Source organism: Vulpes vulpes, chromosome 7, assembly GCF_048418805.1.
Source record: "Vulpes vulpes isolate BD-2025 chromosome 7, VulVul3, whole genome shotgun sequence".
NCBI lineage: Eukaryota > Metazoa > Chordata > Mammalia > Carnivora > Canidae > Vulpes > Vulpes vulpes.
This window is the reverse complement of record NC_132786.1, coordinates 26,475,286-26,492,954: the sequence shown is the minus strand read 5'-3', so window position 1 is coordinate 26,492,954 and position 17,669 is coordinate 26,475,286. Positions and strand designations below refer to the sequence as shown.

The 17,669-nt window shown below is 39.2% G+C and overlaps 1 long non-coding RNA gene across 1 annotated transcript in view; it reads left to right on the top strand.

Annotated features, from left to right (window-relative positions):
* LOC112916173 (uncharacterized) overlaps positions 1 to 17,669 on the top strand; it is an 89,114-nt gene that overhangs the window by 49,645 nt on the left and 21,800 nt on the right. The window contains exons 2-3 of the long non-coding RNA XR_012002542.1: positions 239 to 349; positions 997 to 3,354. This is a non-coding gene — a long non-coding RNA (uncharacterized lncRNA). The remainder of the gene's footprint in view (positions 1 to 238; positions 350 to 996; positions 3,355 to 17,669) is intronic.

Below are 17,669 nucleotides of genomic sequence, written 5' to 3'. Positions count from 1 at the left end.
TTAAGCCACCCAGTTTGTAAGAATTTGTTAGAGCAGCCACAGGAAACTTAAACTTCAGCTCTCACAGGATCCTCAACACCTACAAGAGCAATGCATGTGAGATCTTTAATAATATCCCCTTTGTTGCCTGGTCAGGTTCATTTTCAGCATCTGGAAAATTCCTAAGTCATTGGTTTCATAACCTTTTGGGAAAGATCTCTATGCATCTGCCAATTCTCTGGGTATTTCTTTTATTCAGGATATAACACCATCTGTTAAGTCATAGTCCTGAGGTTCCTTTGATGAACAACGGAAACCCCCATCAGGCAGTTTTAAGACTGAAGTCATGGATTTCTTCTCTGAGTAGAAGGTATGTACTTTTATAGACTCTCTTATATTATACCTTTCCTTTCTCCCTTCCTTCCTTTTCCTCTCTTTCTTTCTTTCCTATAGTCTATTTTTATTTTATTTTTTAATTAAAAAAATTTTTAAAAGATTTTATTTACTTATTCATGAGAGACAAAGAGAGAGAGAAAGAGGGGCAGAGACACAGGCAGAGAGAGAAGCAGGCTCCATGCAGGGAACCTGATGTGCGACTCGATCGCGGGTCTCCAGGATCATGCCCTGGGCTGAAGGCAGGCGCTAAACCACTGAGCCGGCCAGGGATCCCCTCCTATAGTCTATTTTTAAATGCAGTATAAATCCTAACAACACATATTTTATTTTATTGCCAGTCTGTTTTAGTGGACCTTTGATATCTAAAAAAAACAAAAAACATATTGGAATTATAAGAACCATTAAAATAATATTTGTTAAAAAGATATCCCAAAATGGGTCTGAAACAGACTTAAGTTTGGGAATTGTTCTATAATGATCTCACCAATGTAAGCCTGGACTATCATTCTGTTAATTGTCAGTGTTCTTATTTAACCAAGCAAACGATTGCTGCATTTCCTGTAGTTTCAAAAGCTTCCAAGTGCTTTAGTAAGTTATTATCTTTTGTTATTTTCTTTACAGAATAAGCCAAGGAAAGAGAGACTGCAAATGGAAGGCTTTTTGAGATCACCACCACCAAATTCCAATAATGAAAAACTGAACACTGTATCCTATGTAAACTGCAGTGCAATATAAAGACCACTTGTGCTCCCCAGTTCCAAAAGTCCATAATTTGTCATTAAGAAGACAAAGGCGGAAAAGCCATCAGCAAATCATACTTGCCAGTTTCGTTGTGGATAACTTTGTCTTATAGAATCAACTACTCTTCGGTGCTAGTAACATCTGAATCTGCTGCATTTGTTTTTGCTCTCTTGGGTTGTTTTACCCTCTCTGGTCCTATGAGAATCTGTTTTCTTTGTATCATCTTTGCTCTTTATTTCATGAGTCAGCAAAGACAGGATGAGACTGTTTTGGAGTGAAGAGTGACTGTGGCCACCTAGGACCCAGACAGCAGCATGTGGTCATGGGTCAGTGTCTTCTTCACCAGCTCCTACCTCCATCCTGAGGTGGTGCTGGAGGATCAGCAGCTGGTCCACTGCAACCTATTGCCCTAGGGGATCTGCACCATTTTCCCACTGCAAGGTCCGGCATGTGGACCTCCTCCACCTGGATCCCAGCTGCACAGCAGATATCTAGTGGACCTTACTGATGTACTTCTCTGGGTTGCGGAACTGTTCCTTCTTACCTACTAGTCATTGGAGATGTCATCACACGACATGCACCACCCTCCTCAATCTCCACATTCTGGAACAGCTGGCAAACCCAGCTTCCAGCCCAAGCCTTGTGCACCCTTGTGCATCTTCATGTGCCTGCACCATTGGCTCACTCCTGAGCATATTTCTTTGTTTCCTTTCCCTTTTCTCCAGTGGGCCTTCAGGCCCTAGCCAGAAGAGTCACTTGTACACTTTTTCTGCACCCCCAGCTACTTCCACTGAAACTGAAAGTGCCAATTCCCCCACTGTCCCCCCCATCCTCTGCAGCCCCCACTGTAACACCAAGTCCTCTTTCTGTCACACGTAGGCTCTCAGAAGGCTTCAAAGACCACAAACACTCAAATGAGAGCAAGCAGAGGCCATTTATTCAGAGCTTGATTTGGCAGGGAAGTCAGCCACTGCCATACCTAGGAAGAGACTCAAAGAACAGGCAAGTAGTGGGAAGATTCTATTGTGGAAAACAAGGAAGGCTGTGGGTAGGCCTTGATTAGAGGCTGTTCACCTGTGGAAAGAAGGCAAACATTCTATGTGATTGGTTGGGGAGTATATTTGGCTTTCTCTAGTTGGTTCTGAGTTAGAAGCACTGGAACAAGCAGGGCAAATATTAGGGGAGCTTGCATTTATTGATCAAATCTTGACCATTTGGGTCTGGTCAGTGCAGACGTTGTGGGTCAGTATTCTATTTTTGTATGTGGTACGGCCACAGTCCTTCTGTATATTGTCTCCCACTAGTCATCCCCTATGCTTCCTTTGGCCACTTTTCAAGTAAAAGCTGTCATTGGGAGTTTTCTTTTTTTTTCATTGGGAGTTTTCAATAGGAACTAACCTTCCAGGGTACTAGGTTTAGCATTTTTCCCAAGAGAAAAAGCTCTAAGTGCTAGGCCTCTGGTACATACAGTCTATGCCCAGGGCTGTGTCTTTTAGGCCTTCAGAAGAAGGGTAGTTGAGCTCTTTGCTTTTTAAAATTGTGAAACTAACCCACCTCTCTTCGTTCTATTGCAGTGCAACCAGTGGTTACAGAAAACCAAATATTGTCTGTATATTCATCATATGCTCATGAATAGTAACTAAAAAACTGATTATACACCACATGCAAGGGTCTCCATGACACAGTGGATGAGATAGGGTGTGGTGGATATTCTGTGGCCTCAAACTTGGTATTAATCCAGTTTCTGTATTCATGTAGCCTCCAAATCCATTTTTATTATAGCTTTTTTTCTGTGTTTGAATTATCACCATGATGTAGGGAAATATGTAACGCTCTGTTACCCAGAGCCTTGGAGCATCTTGCAAAATCCTTCATCATTGAGGGATGATGTTTTGTCTTCATCTTTAGTTTCTCCCTGCATCTGGTTAGCAGCAATTGGACAGTCAATTGGTGATTCACTGGATGCTATTTAGTTTGTTCTGTCAGCTGTTTATTAATCTGTAACTTCCTGTTAAGATGCAGGGTGTGCTTTTTAAAGAACCCTTACACAGCATGAATTTTATTTTGGGACTGGCTGTGCTAATATATAAAGAGGATCTGTGAAAGTTACTTAGTCCTGTAAACCACTTTCTCTTAGCAAAATTTTGTGGGCACATACCATGTGCAGGAATAAATGAGATAGACTCAGCTTCCAGAAGTTTACCATTGATTCCAAGGAGACAAGTGTAATAAAGTGTGGTAAGTACCACCATAGATGTACAAGATATGGTGTGATGCAAAGGAGGAATTGGAAAGTTCCAGGGGAACAGAGGAGGGAGAAGGTTTTTGTAGAAGAAACTAGAAGACAATCTAGAAAAGATTTCCAACAAAGATGTCACATTTTGGTGACAATGTAGAGGGGCAGATTGGACAAGGAAGAACTTGAAATTAGGGAAATTATTCAAAGGTTATTTAGGAGGCTGTTGCAATGGTTTAGGCAAGAGATAGCGAAGGCCTAATTGAAGATTGAGAGAGAGGATGCAGAAAAGATTTGAGAGAATTTTTACAATGAACTGATACAGGGAGAGGTGAGGAAAAAGTTGAGCAAAAGTTTTTGGTTCTGAGTACTTGGTAATTAACATTGCCTTTAAACAGATTATAAAAGAAGGAGAAGCAGGTGATTTGGGTGAGGGCTGTGGAAACAATGGGTCCATTTTTGGACCTGTTCCCATTCAGTGCGACATGGGGACATCATTCGTTCATTGGAAATCCAAGTTTGAAGTTTGAGAAAGAGGTCTGGGCTGGAAAAACAGACCTGACTGGCATCTAACAATTTGGAAGCATGTTTCTATTAAAAACCGATGGTGTTTTCTGTAGATGGCATTGGACAACTGACTAGTACTTTCAAAGTATAGAGTTTATTTGAAGATAGTTTTTTATAGAAATGTAAGTAAATTCTAGATCATGGTTTTTTTCTTTAATGGTGTCAGCTTTTATGTTGGAAATTGGGCCTACCAGGGCAGAGGAAGTGGGCCATACAGACTGAATACAATCTGCAAATTGAACTTGGGGGTTTTAACATTGACATTAAAAGTGTTACTTGCCCTTTTGGTATTAGAGATTTAATGAAAACTGTATAAACTGGTGGAAACCATGATAAGCTATGGAAAACCATATAGTTGCATTTAATCTTGGAATGCTCTACAGTGTTCTTTACCAACAGTACTTCACTAGTTCTGGGAATTTGGAAATTGGAAAAGCCTGTCATGTTTTACTAGACAAAGTGGGATCTTCAGGAATCCTTTTTTATTAAATTGTCTTTGGATCCAGGAATCTAACCTAACCCTAAACTGAACTCCAACCCTAAACTGTAGCCTTAACCATACCTCTATCCCCAACCCTAACCCCAAGTGTAATACTAACTCTAGCAGAAATCTACATCTGTACACCTAGACTTACACTTCATTCTCAGCTGAGCCTTTACCTGAACACTAACCATCCACTTAACAGTAACCCCAACTCTGAACCTAAGTGTAGCACTGACTCTATTTCTTGTCATTAACTCTAACTATATCCTAGAACTGGCTCTTTTAGGGGTAGGCCTATGAGGGAAAGTGTTCTTCAGATCTCTAGTAATTAGATAATCAAAACTGAGACATGAATTTCAGACCAAATGAGTAATTTATAGGCAGACCATCAGCAGACCATCTTTAACAACATATCATGATTAGGTAACCTGAGCTTTCTGATAAAGATATCCAAAGGTCTGCCTATTGTTCCTGGATGTCTACAGGATATACTTGTTTCTGTTCTCTGATTTCAGAATGTGTATTTTACCTAAGGGTTGCTGTGAAAATTCAGTGAATATCTCTGGAAGGCAAGATCCAAATTAAGAGTACGTTTCAAAGACTTTACAAAGTCTTCCAGGGCTCCCCAAAGTGTCAGACTATCCTCTTCCAGAAGGCTTACAGAAATCTGGGGGTCTTTCATTTATATCTAAATCCCAATGTGACTCATAGCCAGACCTTACCAGCTGTAACTCATCTCTATTAGACTAGCAGTCTTTAGGACAATGTTCAGTGTTAACGGTCTGGGATTATAGAAGTAATATGAGATACTGTATTGCATTCAGAAACTTAGCAGTCAAGCTGAGGAGAAATGATTAACATATGCAAACAGTGAGAGCATATGATGGGGCAGAAGGTATTACGTGGTACAGACCTGGGTACTGAATTGTTTCAAAGTGTAGACAATCCTTTTTCTTATCTTATGACACTTAACATCTTACCAAAACTATGTAACACATATCCAGTCCTTCTTATGGTCCTGGGACGTTGATAGACAGCAGATATTAGTATAACCATTCATATTTCCAAATGTAGAAATAGGCTCTAGGAAGTTAATTATGTCCTCTCAACTCTCCCAGCAGAAGCAGCAAAGCAAGAGTTTTTAACACAAGTTGGCCAATGTCAAATCCACTGGGAAGGAAGGCAACTTGTTCCAATCCAATAGGAAGCTCATTCAATTTCATGAGACTTGAACTGGGCCTTGGAGGATGGAGTAAAATTTGAAGAGATGAAGGGAAACATTAATATTTTGAGTGGAGTGAATGCTATAAGGAGAAGGCAAGAAGCCAAGTATGGGATAGTGAACAGAGAGGGGACTGGATGAGGTTAAGATTGGTTGCATAAAATGGGGCTTTGAGAGCCGGTCAAAGGAGTTCATATGATGTGTGGGGTTTCACTAAGAAGTCAATCAGCTGGACAGTGGCATAAAGAACGATCCATCTGCTACTGTGCAGGTGTACGAGGAGGATTAGAACAAGGAGGTCTCAGAGGCAGGAAGGCCATTTAGGTAGCTTTGGGGTTGGTTACAAAGAAGGGCCTGGGAGGAGCAAACATTAGTATTAAATGAAAATAAATGGGTTAAAAAGAGACCATTCAAAAGGATTGGCTTAGTAGTGTGATTGGCATGAGAGATGGAGAAAGTGAAAAAATCGAAGAATTCCAAATTTCACATTACTAGTTTTGTGGCCTCAGGCAAGTCATAAGATCTGTTGGGGCGCCTCATCTGGAGACAGTGTGATGGCAGAATGTGACAGCGACCCTCATCTCACGTGGGACTAAAGCTCACTAGGTACATAGAAATATTGGATTAATCAGCTGTTTTAATGATGAAGGGCAACTTTTAAATATCTAGAAAGATATTCTTAATAACATTATTTAAAATAATGAAAAATTGAGAAATATCTAAATGTCCTACAATGAAGGAAGATGTAAATAAATTATGACCGTTATGGGGAAATTAAAATTATGTTTGAACAACCTGGGGGCATAACTTTCAAAATATAAAGGTAGATAGAGAAAACAGGACACAATACTATCTGAACATCATTAAAAATAAATATATGGGGACACCTGGGTGCCTCAGTGGTTGAGGATCTGCCTTTGGCTCAGGGCGTGATCCCAGGGACCTGGAATTGAGTCCCGCATCGGGCTCCCTGCAGTGAGCCTGCTTCTCCCTCTGCTTATGTCTCTGCCTCTCTCTCATGATTGAATAAATAAAATCTTAATATATATATATATATATATATATATATATATATAAATAGAAAAGACTGGAAAAAACATCAAGAGTGGTCATCTCTGGCTGATGGTAATGTGGCCAATTTGTATCATCACTTTTGTACTTTGTACTTTTCTGGAATTTCCAAATTTTGTACAATGAGGCTTTTTTCTTTTAAATAAGAAAAAATATATTTAGGGAAATAAAAAAAATGAGATCAGCTACTACTGTTTAAAATCTTTAGATGTGTCCCTTCTAACTGTTTAAAAATAAAATATGAAATAGGTACACCCTTCTCTATCTGACTTGGTAAGTATCAGTGGAAGAGAATAATGTTGAAGAAGTGGTAGAGATGGAGAAGTGACCTTCAGAGGAAACGGGGAATATAGCTGAACAAGATTTTGCAGTGCTGCAAAAATAGAGCAGTTTTTCCTTCCTTTTTTTTTTTTTTTGATGCTCCAGAGCTATTTAATATACAGTAAAAAACAGACAGCTTTCACAATCTTAAAAGCAAAAGACATTCAAATGATCAACAATAAACATTTTGCATTTTTACTGGTAACAAATATTTTTAATGGAAGCAAAGAACATGAAAGCAAGTACTGAAGGAAAATCAGAATACTTCTCTGTAAGGTAGTTGGATCTTAGGAAAATGCTTGCAGCTCTGATAAATACAAAAGCAACTCCAGAAGTAGATAAGAACGCAGTTATGTCATAATTGCAAACAGTGCTTCATTGTACAAAGTGTTCCATCAGGTTTGCTACCCTCAAGAAGACCTTTACCAGGATTCCTCTTGGTTCTGCATGAGGACTGCAGAATGTTTCCATGGACTGTGCATTTGAGCAGAAGTGGAAATTGACTATCCAGTTGTCTTATGAAACTCTTATGCATTGGAAATTTTTAATAAGCAATTGTATAACTAAAAAAATATTTCTAGGAAAAAGACCACAAATGGGCCCTGGAGGAACATAATTGAAAACTAGTTGAATAATTCTTAGAATTTTGATATTGATACTGATCCATGATATTTCCTAGCTTTGTGCTTAGTAAACAGATAATATGATGTGACAGGGCTACTTCCTTGAAGCTATATGAAGTGTTAAAGTAGTCTTTGACTCAGTTTTCTAATAACTATGTTATTTCACATGACCTTGTACTATCCCTTAAATAAAAATCCATGGAATTATCTTTAGTAGGCAGATAAGTTTCTGCCAGTTGGAACCTTCCTTTTGGTTTATCTTGGAATTTACTTTACATTTACCAATGTATTGTTTTAAATATATGCTAGTTCAGGGAGCTCTCCTCAAATATTTTTTCTCTTCCCTACAATTTTCATTGGCCTTGCTCTGTTTATCATCACTACCTGTTCTGGATGTCACTCTGACATCCAGAGTGGCACTAAAGCACACTAGGGTCTGCCAGGGAGAGGTTTAGGTCCCTAAGCCCCAATAAAGAGCAAATCTGAAAAGGGTCAGGGTACAGCTTCTGTTTGGTTTTTCCTTAGGATTAGCTTGTTATTACACTTCAGGTAGACTCAGCTATGTTAATTTTCTTGGCTGTGCTCACATGTGTAAAAATGGCATAAAAAAAATAAACGAACCTAGCCAACGGTGCAAGAACTTAGCCACTGCCTCTTGCCATCTCCCAGTGTTTGTGATTCTTGGCTGTATTTTATGCTGCTATAAGTGGACAAAACACTTCATACAGAGCTGGAGGGTTTTTCCTAGTCGTATGATATTTGTCTATACAAGTTGTCAAGATACATACTGTAAGATTGTTTGCTTATGATATCACTGTAGATGATGCCAGAAACATTAGGAAAACAAAAATTTGCACACCAATACTAATTTTTAAAAAGTTGAATCTCATTGGTGTACTTGCACCTTTAAAAATGTCTCATAAGAGGAAGGTAAACACTACTGGAAAGGAAGGAGAGAGGATGGTAATGGACTGGGAACTTTATGGCCTTACTCACAAAAATGAAAAAATCAGGCCTGAGATGGCTTTTCTATTGCTGTTCTCTCAGCTATATTTTTACTTGAATGACTGTCAAAATACACTACAAGTTATCACACCATCCATAATCAGTGTGACATCTGGGGCCCTGTGAGAGGCCAGTGTTTCTCTAACATTAGCTGACCAGTGCGCTTCCTGTACGTGCTCTGGCTTGGTCATCAGAGCCAAAGAGTCTGATTACCCTAGGCTTGTTTTAGAATCACTCTCTCTCTCTCTGCTAGTGCAAGTGTCTCCTGCTGCACTTACCTCATTGCCACCCTGAAAAAGCCTACTCTTTCGACAAATACATACAAGCAAAGAGCTAGTGAGGCAGCTCCATCAACTTGAAGAGACTTTTAAATCATTTTGTAATCCATTGCCACCCTGAAAAAGCCTACTCTTTCGACAAATACATACAAGCAAAGAGCTAGTGAGGCAGCTCCATCAACTTGAAGAGACTTTTAAATCATTTTGTAATCGACCATTCCTAATTTGCTCGACACATGTACATCTTACACCTTTTCCTTGACAAATCAGCTAAGATCATGTGGTGGGGTTCATTATGGCCTGAAGTATAGAAGAGATTAATGAGGTAGGGAATATTTTTGCTATTTTACAAAGAGAAGGATTGGGATTTTCACTCCGTTGTGGAGTCCAGGGAATAAACAAAGTCACTCACACCAGGCAGCTTCACTGAACGCATTTTATGTTTTAAGTTTCTGACACAGCCTCAAAGCAAAGAGAACCTTTCCAAGGACCTAACGAGATGCAAGCCTGGTGAGTCACTGACGAGCATGTAAACTTTCATGTGAAGCAAAACACTAGTAAGACTATATTTTAGGAGAAAATGTTGGGTCTTTAAAAAAAATTCTGTCCTTTCTGTAACCAGGACTATGTAAAAATAAGAATTCTTACATGGTGGTGGGTGAGGTGATTTGAGGTATTTTCTGGGCTGCTTTGTGTTATGTTTTCCTTTGGAGGGAGGGGGGTCAGAAAAATACTCTTGGTTTTACCATTTAAATCTACTCTATAAAGTCGAATTGCCAGTGGCTGGGTATTTGAGGCTCCAGGCAGGTTGATGACTTGTGAATCATGCTTGTCTTTCAGTATATTTTGAAATATTGATTTATTGGATATATAGAGTTTTCATGAACATAAACTGAAGGATGATTTTATTGGAAAACTCAAGTATATCTTGATTTTAGAAAATCTAGTTCCATTTTTTTAAGAACCTTGCTTTTTGTCCTTTATTTAATAATATCTTTAGTGTGGAAGATGTGAAACCATAACTAAAAGCATTGACTTGATGGCAAAGAAGGTATAAATAAAACTGTGAACGGCAAAAATATTAGAATAAGATATCATGTATTTCCACAGAAAAGCTGGACATTTAAACTTCAAAAAACAGAGGCAGAAAAGACAACTTTTTACTTCCCACTTATCCATAGGAATTGCCTTTATTACTGTAACCAGACCCACTAAGCTGCCCGTTATACTGACCTTTGCCCTCATGAAGCAAGTGGGGAAATAACCACATGAGAAATCATTGCAGTTTATTAAATGTCAAAGAGAAACTTGTTATCCAGACGTATCAGATAACCAATTGCCACGCAGAGCACTTGCTAACCCAGAAAGTGTCTGTCTTCTCTTTAAGGATACCACAGAGTGCATAATTTACAAATAATTATGAACAAAAGATTAGAAAGCATGTGTATCATGTTATGCTATATGTTCCTAAAAAAACTAAGTATTTACATTAGTGTCATTCATAAAAGTGATTAAGTATCAGCGTGTTAGAAAACTGTAAGTGCAGAGAATTTCAGCCTCATGCCGTGATGTCAGATACATGGGCAAGATATAAGCACAGGAGTGAGGTTTCAAGGACAAGCATCAGGGGAGGAGAGTCCTGGGTATGTTTGCTGTACTTTTTGTGGATATGAACTGAAAAGACCAGTTTCTCAGGAAGAACTCCTGTAGTTATGAGATGGGATTTTTCTCCCCACTTCCCTGAGATGAGGGAAGGACTGGATGTTTCTCCATCTCATTTTTGGATGTTCCTTGTTTTTGAAAAGGGGGAGATTAAATTGCCTACAACCTTTTTCCATTAATGGCATCTCCATCCTTCCCAAAATTTCAGGGTCACTCTTGATTTTGCTTTTTCTCTCACACCATACATTCAACTCTTCAGAAAGTTTAGTCAGCTCTGCCTTCAGAAATATCCAGAATCTGACGCCTTGGTTCAAGCTGCCATAGTTTCCCACCTGGATGATTGCAGTAGGTGTGCCCTCTGCTTCATCATATGTCCCCTCCCTGGAAATTTTCAACACAACAGCCAGAATGACCATTTTAAAGCATAAGTCAGAGCACATTACTCTGTGGCACTAAACAAACAAACAACAACAAACCCTTCCAATGGTTCCTTGTTTCACTTGGAATGAAAACCGGTCCTGGCAATGGATGGCTTCCAAGTCCCTTCTGTCTTCTCTCCTCTCCACCATCATCTCTTACATGACCTTTTCCTGAGGTGTTTCCTTATAGTTCTACCAACACGTCGGGCACATTCCTACCTCAAGGTTTTCATGCTGGCTGCTTTATCTGCTGGAACATGTTTCTTCAGATATTGACATAATTCTCTCCCTCATCTACTTCAAGTCTTTGTTTAAATAACACCTCACTGATACTTACCTTGACCACCCTATTTAAAATCACAATCTCTGGTCTCTATCACCACTCTGGCTGGTTCTATTTCCTAACCAGCTCTGTTTTCAGTAGCAGTTATTACATCCTAAGATATGCTTTATATACTATTACATTCATTGTCTGTCTCCCCTAACTGGAGCATAAGACTAACAAGGGCAAGGCGTTGACTGTTTGTCTAAGTATCTCAGCCCTTGCACAGAATATTGTATAAACTGAATGTTAATGGTCTATGCTTCTCTCTAATTGGGGGATCTTTAAAAAGTTATGTTGTGGGCTGCCTGGGTGGCTTAGTTGGTTAAATACCCAACTCTTGATTTTGGCCCAGATCATGATCTCAGGGTCATGAGATTGGACTCACATGAGGGCTTAAGATTCTCTCTGTCTGTCTGCTCCTCCCACACTCATGTATGTGCTCTCTCTCTCTCTCTAAAAAAAAGATTTATGTTGTACATTTCTTCATTTTTAGGAAGCACTCTTTCTATGTCATTCCAGGAAGTTTCTGCAGAAAAGATAACCCTCCCCATTATTTTATAGCTTTCAGTCATAAGTATCTTTTCTTTTACCTAACTAAAGTTTAACTAAAGTTTTCATCCCTTCTGGTCTCTCTGGGAGACAGGGAGACATTAGGAATATACAGATTTATTGGGCCATACTTTCTCCACCATCTCTTTCTTGGTGTTGTGTTCTGGATCTTTTAACCCAATTCATAGTTTCTGTATTTTTTGGATCTTGAGAGAGGTTTTAAAGCAGGGAAAAGAAGTCAGTTGCAGGAGACCCATATCATTGTTCCCTCTTTCTGCAACAGAGAGGTCTGAAGGAAGAGGAAAACCACTCTTTGATAAGAGGTTCCTAGAGAGTGAGATAAGTGCTGATGATCCTTGTGATAGTCACAAATCTCAAGACGATATTCCTTGGTAATGGAAGACAGAAGGAGGAAGAGTTTATTCAGGGATGGTTTGTAGCTTGAAATGAAATGTTATTAACTCTTTTTTTAGAGCCTATGATGGAATTTGTGTAAAGGAACTTGTATGGTGCTTTTTGCACATCTGGCACTCATTACATGGTAGCTGTTTTTATTTTATTTAATTTTTACTGACTTCATGAGGTGGATGTTATTATTCCTTTTTTGACAGGAAGAATAAAAGCCAACATTTATTGAGTTCTTGCTATGTATCAGACACTATTTTAAGTACATTATATGGATTAATTTATTAATCCTCACATCTACCCTATGAAGTAAGTATAATTACTATCATTGGGATCATTTAATGAGTGAAGAAGCTGAATATCAGAGATTAAATGGCCTACCCAATGGTAGCCAGCTAACAGCAAAGATTCAAAGTGGGGCCCTTGGTGCCACTTCACCTATGTGTATTAATTTATAAAACAGAGATAGTCTCTAAATAATAAATAATAGTAAAATAAAAATAAGATGATAATCTAAAAATGCCTATCATTTACTAAATGCCTGCTCCCCTGCCCTGGTCTCACTGTAGGCCTCTAGTACTTACTTCACAGAGTTATTACAAGTATAAATGACATGACAAGTGCTTGCACACTGAGAAGGTGAATAGATGTTGTCTGGTTCCCACCCAGGGATAACCATGATTAATATTTTTACACAGAAACTTCTAGACATTTTTTCTATGCCTATTTACAAATAAATAAATAAATAAATAAATAAATAAATAAATAAATAAGGATTATATTGTATGTTCTACCTTTTTACTATCCAAAATATGAACATCTTTCCATGTGAATAAATATCCATCAACAGCATACTTTCTCAGTGAGCTTGATATCACTTCCAAGTCAGAAAATATCCTAGGGGTTCATGGGGGAGAAAGAAAATCTAGATATTTCAATGGTTTGTGACCTTCTCTGCCTTTCTAAATATATTTTACTTTTGTTTTTAAAGAAGTTTCTGCATCATGGGTTGCTAATTTGCAAAGTGATTGGGTTATTTTATATTTTTCTCTTAAGAATTGTATCTTTTTAAATTTATGTGACATCTTTGGTTGATTTCTTTCCAAACACATGCGTGTAGTCAGTAGATCTTCACAAGGAAAAAAGTCCCCACCATTAAAGTGACAGACCACGTGTTTGGTCTTGTAGAGCTCTCCCTTCCTTGGTGTGCTCCTGGAGATAGCCCGTAGTTTGATGACACATGTACTTCTATGCTATACCATGCAATCCCCACTTATGAAAGGTTTCATTCCTTACTACCTGAATTCTCAAGACTCTATAATCTGCACAGTGTGGTAAAATGCTACAATATTTTACAGTGTTTATCAAATTTTATATTTTGCAACTATTACAAAAAAAAGCAGACTATGACACACAGCTTTACTGGAGCCATACTTCAGGCAAGTTCATGAATAAACTGATCTCAGCAATATTTTGTTGGATGAAACATCAGCAGAAACTGATAATGTAGAGTCTGAGAAATCCGTATAGAAGATGATAGTAAACATAATGTCCCTCCATAGTTTACATCTCATGTTCAGCTTTGCAGTTTATTCTATCCCACATACATGCATATGTCTGAAGTTTTAATAGGATATTTTTAGGTAACCACAATCCCTGCTCAGTTTCTAGCAGGAGTTTAATATCTTAAATATTATTAACTTTCAAATGACTTCTCTGGAAAAGAAAAAAAAAACTCGTACATTTCTTAGGCAGAAAATACAGACCAACCATCCGTTAAATATCTATTTAATATGTAATCAAAAACATAAAAAAGATAATCAGTATTTTCTTAATCACTCTTAAAGTGATAATAAGAGCAGCTAACATTTTTGTATCACTTGCTTATTTGTGTGCACTTCCCTAAGGGTTTTATGTTACATGTAATTAATTTATGAGTCATACAGTTTTCACAACTATCTCATGAGATAGGGGCTTTAAATAATGATTGGAAATAAATGTGTCTCAATAAATAAATTAATTTTGAGAAAAATAAAGTTGAATATATTCTTGTGTGAAAATGTGTATAGTCAACAAATGTGATGGTGGGAAAGCAATGCAACGTATAACAAAATGGTTTCAATCATTTTTTCTAAAGATATTTTAAGAAACCATTGGATATCTTGGCTAAAGACACTTTTTGAGTATTGTTTAATCTTAAACTCTTCAGATAAAAAGCTTGACCCATTTAAGAAGTCTCTTAATCATTTCACAATCTATGTAAGTCAAATTATAATGCTGTACATCTTAAACTTACCTAGTGCTGTATGTCAATTATATCTCCATAAAACTGGAAAGGAAAAAAAAAGTCTCTTAGGAGTAAGAGTCTTAAGGTCAAACAAAGCAATATTTGATGCAACATACAATTTGAAGATAAAGAAGGAAGGCATTCCTAGGAAGGTAGTAACTTCCCTGCCAGAGCGACACTGTTATGATAGAACAAAGGAAAGACAAAGGAAACTGTAGCATGTGTTGTGGGGTTGTTGGTTGTTTCTTCCTCATCTTGTTCTGCTAGAGGTAAGGAAGAGAACACTTAGGGATTTGGAGCAGAGAGAAGGAAAAGTAACTTTCTTTCAGAAAAGAAGATTCAGGGATTTTCGATTCCTCTCATAATAAAGATATAGATACAGATAAAGTCCTAATTAGAATAAAGAACTAATAAAAGGCCTGATAGGGCAATAAGCTTTCTTGTCCACAAGATTGTTGCATGTATATTATATGCAATGTATACACTTGTTTGTGTGCTGAACAATTTCTGATTTTAAGAAAAGGTTCAGTGAGTCCTTTTTTTTTTTTTTTAGATTTTATTTATTTATTCACGAGAGACACCGAGAGAGGGAGAGAGACAGAGACAGAGACACAGGCAGGGAGCCCAACGTGAGACTCCATCCCAGGTCTCCAAGATCACACCCTGGGCTGAAGGTGGCGCTAAACCACTGAGCCACCCGGGCTGCCCATGAGTCCTTAAGGACAGAACTATTAAAGTTGAATTTTGTTCAGAAGACCCTAATATGCCTGGATGTTTGAGTTTCTTTAAATCTTGCTCTGTATCAGCTTATGTAGTTACACAAGAGTTAATAAATATTTTTCCTCCCTTACTCTATTTGTACAAAAGAATAAATGTCTGCATTGTAACAAGTGTCCTGTTCTCACCTGGAGAATGTAGACCCATCACCGGGGTTTCCACCCTTTGGCACCTTCCTCCTGGTGGTAGCTCAGCTTCCCTGTTGGAAACGTAATCAGTGTCCTGGGATGGTGTGTGTACACTCAAACTTTCTGCGATCGCACACATTGTAGGTTTCATATGATATAAAGGATTGTACACACATTGGGTCAGGGTCTTTAGGGTAAGCCGCCTATTTTCCCTTTTCTAATAAAACCCTAGCTTAGAGCATACTGTTTTCTGAGCTTCGTAGGAAGCAGCCAGAAAGCAGCGTGTGTCACCTGAGACTGGTTGGTTTCCTTTGGCCCTCCACTGAGTTTGAAGCTGGAAATGAGAGCCCTGAAGGCATTTAAATGCTGCACTTGGGGCAACAGTCGGCCAAGCAAGCTGGCCGTTGACACCTGGGCAAGGTTATGACAAGGTTTCTCCACAGTTATGACTGGGAGAGTCTAGGAGTGAAGATTGATGGTCACCTGGCCTCAGGCTGATGCTGTTTGGGCGCCTCCGAAAACAATGGAGCCAACCAGGGCCGTGCTCAGGCCACTCCCCAACGTGGGTTTCTCTTTCAGACAAAAGTGGTGCCATTGAACCATTACCACTGCTCCTGTCCGAATAGCACTTTTAAGTGTTTAAAAAAAAACACTTTTTTTTTAAAATTTTAAAGTGTCATTTTACCAGGAGATGTACTGAAGGGAAGAGAAAGCTTTAAATAAATAAGATTTCTCTTTCTTTTTTTTTTTTTAATTTTTTATTTATTTATGATAGTCATACAGAGAGAGAGAGAGAGGCAGAGACACAGGCAGAGGGAGAAGCAGGCTCCATGCACCGGGAGCCCGACGTGGGATTCGATCCCAGGTCTCCAGGATCGCGCCTTGGGCCAAAGGCAGGCGCCAAACCGCTGCGGCGCCCAGGGATCCCAGATTTCTCTTTCTTTTTTAAGCTTTGCACCCTGGAGCCCGGCATCCACCATTCTCTGTAAACTCGGTTCACTCCTGTTTCGTGCGCTCCTAGGAGGACGGCTTCCTCGCTCATGCCGAAGAGACGCTGTGAGGCATCTTCATGCCTTTCCTTCTTGTCTGCTTCCAAGTTACCATATGTTTATCTATCTTATTCTCCCTCCTATCTTAGAGGAAAAGAAATCCTTCATTTCTTTCCAAAACCATCTTTCTTCGTCTTTGTCAATGATCTTTCTCTTTTCCTACCTTTCCTGGGATTTAATTTACTATTTTTTCTCTCTCATTCTCTCTTCTAGTTTCTCCTTCCTGGTTCATATAAATGTATACAAGTCTTGCCCCTGCACCTTCCCTAAGGTCACAGTCTCCATCCAGTTACCCTTCTTCCCCTCTGCTTTGTTTCATTGCCAACTTCCTGATAGAGTTTTCTGCAATCGCAGCTTTCTCACCTCTTGTCTACTTTTCAGCTTGGTTTCCATCCTCATTACGCAACTGAACTTGTCATAGCAAAAATCATCCATGGTCTCAAATCTAGCGTCCTTCTGAATGGTCATCTCACTGGACCTCACCACAACTGCCTCTGTGCTAAGCAATTTTTCATTTAATAGAGATTTTTTAAATAGAGATTTTATTTATTTGAGAGAGAGAGAGAGAGAGAGGAGATGGATAGCAACAGAGATAGTGAAAGAGAGCATGACTAGGAAGGAGGGGGAGAAGCTGAGCAGGGAGCCTCATGTGGGGCTGGGTCCCAGGACCCAGGATCATCCTGAGCCCAAGGCAGCCTCTTCCTCAGGATCCCCTGGGCATCCCTAGTCCTCTCTTCTGACAGTCCTCCCCGGGTCTACGGAGCAGCTCCCTACTCCTCCCTAACTAGTCTCACCCTTACATGTTACCCATGGTTCTGTCGCGGGGGTTGATTTTAGTTGGGTTTGCAGAGGTGGGCTTGGCAATGGCTCCTACCATGTTCTGTGTGGTGACACTTCAGGGCCTGGGCCACTCGCTGTGTTCTGCGTTCTCTTCTTCCCTACAGCCTTACAGAAATTAGAATGTTTCAGAGTATCTAACACACAAATCCAGAACTTGATATTCTTGTTTTCCTTCCTTTTTTCCCCCCAAGATTGTACTTATTTACTTGAGAGAGAGTGACTGAGAGAGAGAGAGTGCAAGCAAGCATAAGTGAGGGGAGTGAGGGCAGGGGCCGAGGGAGAAGCAAGCTCCCCACAGAGCAGGA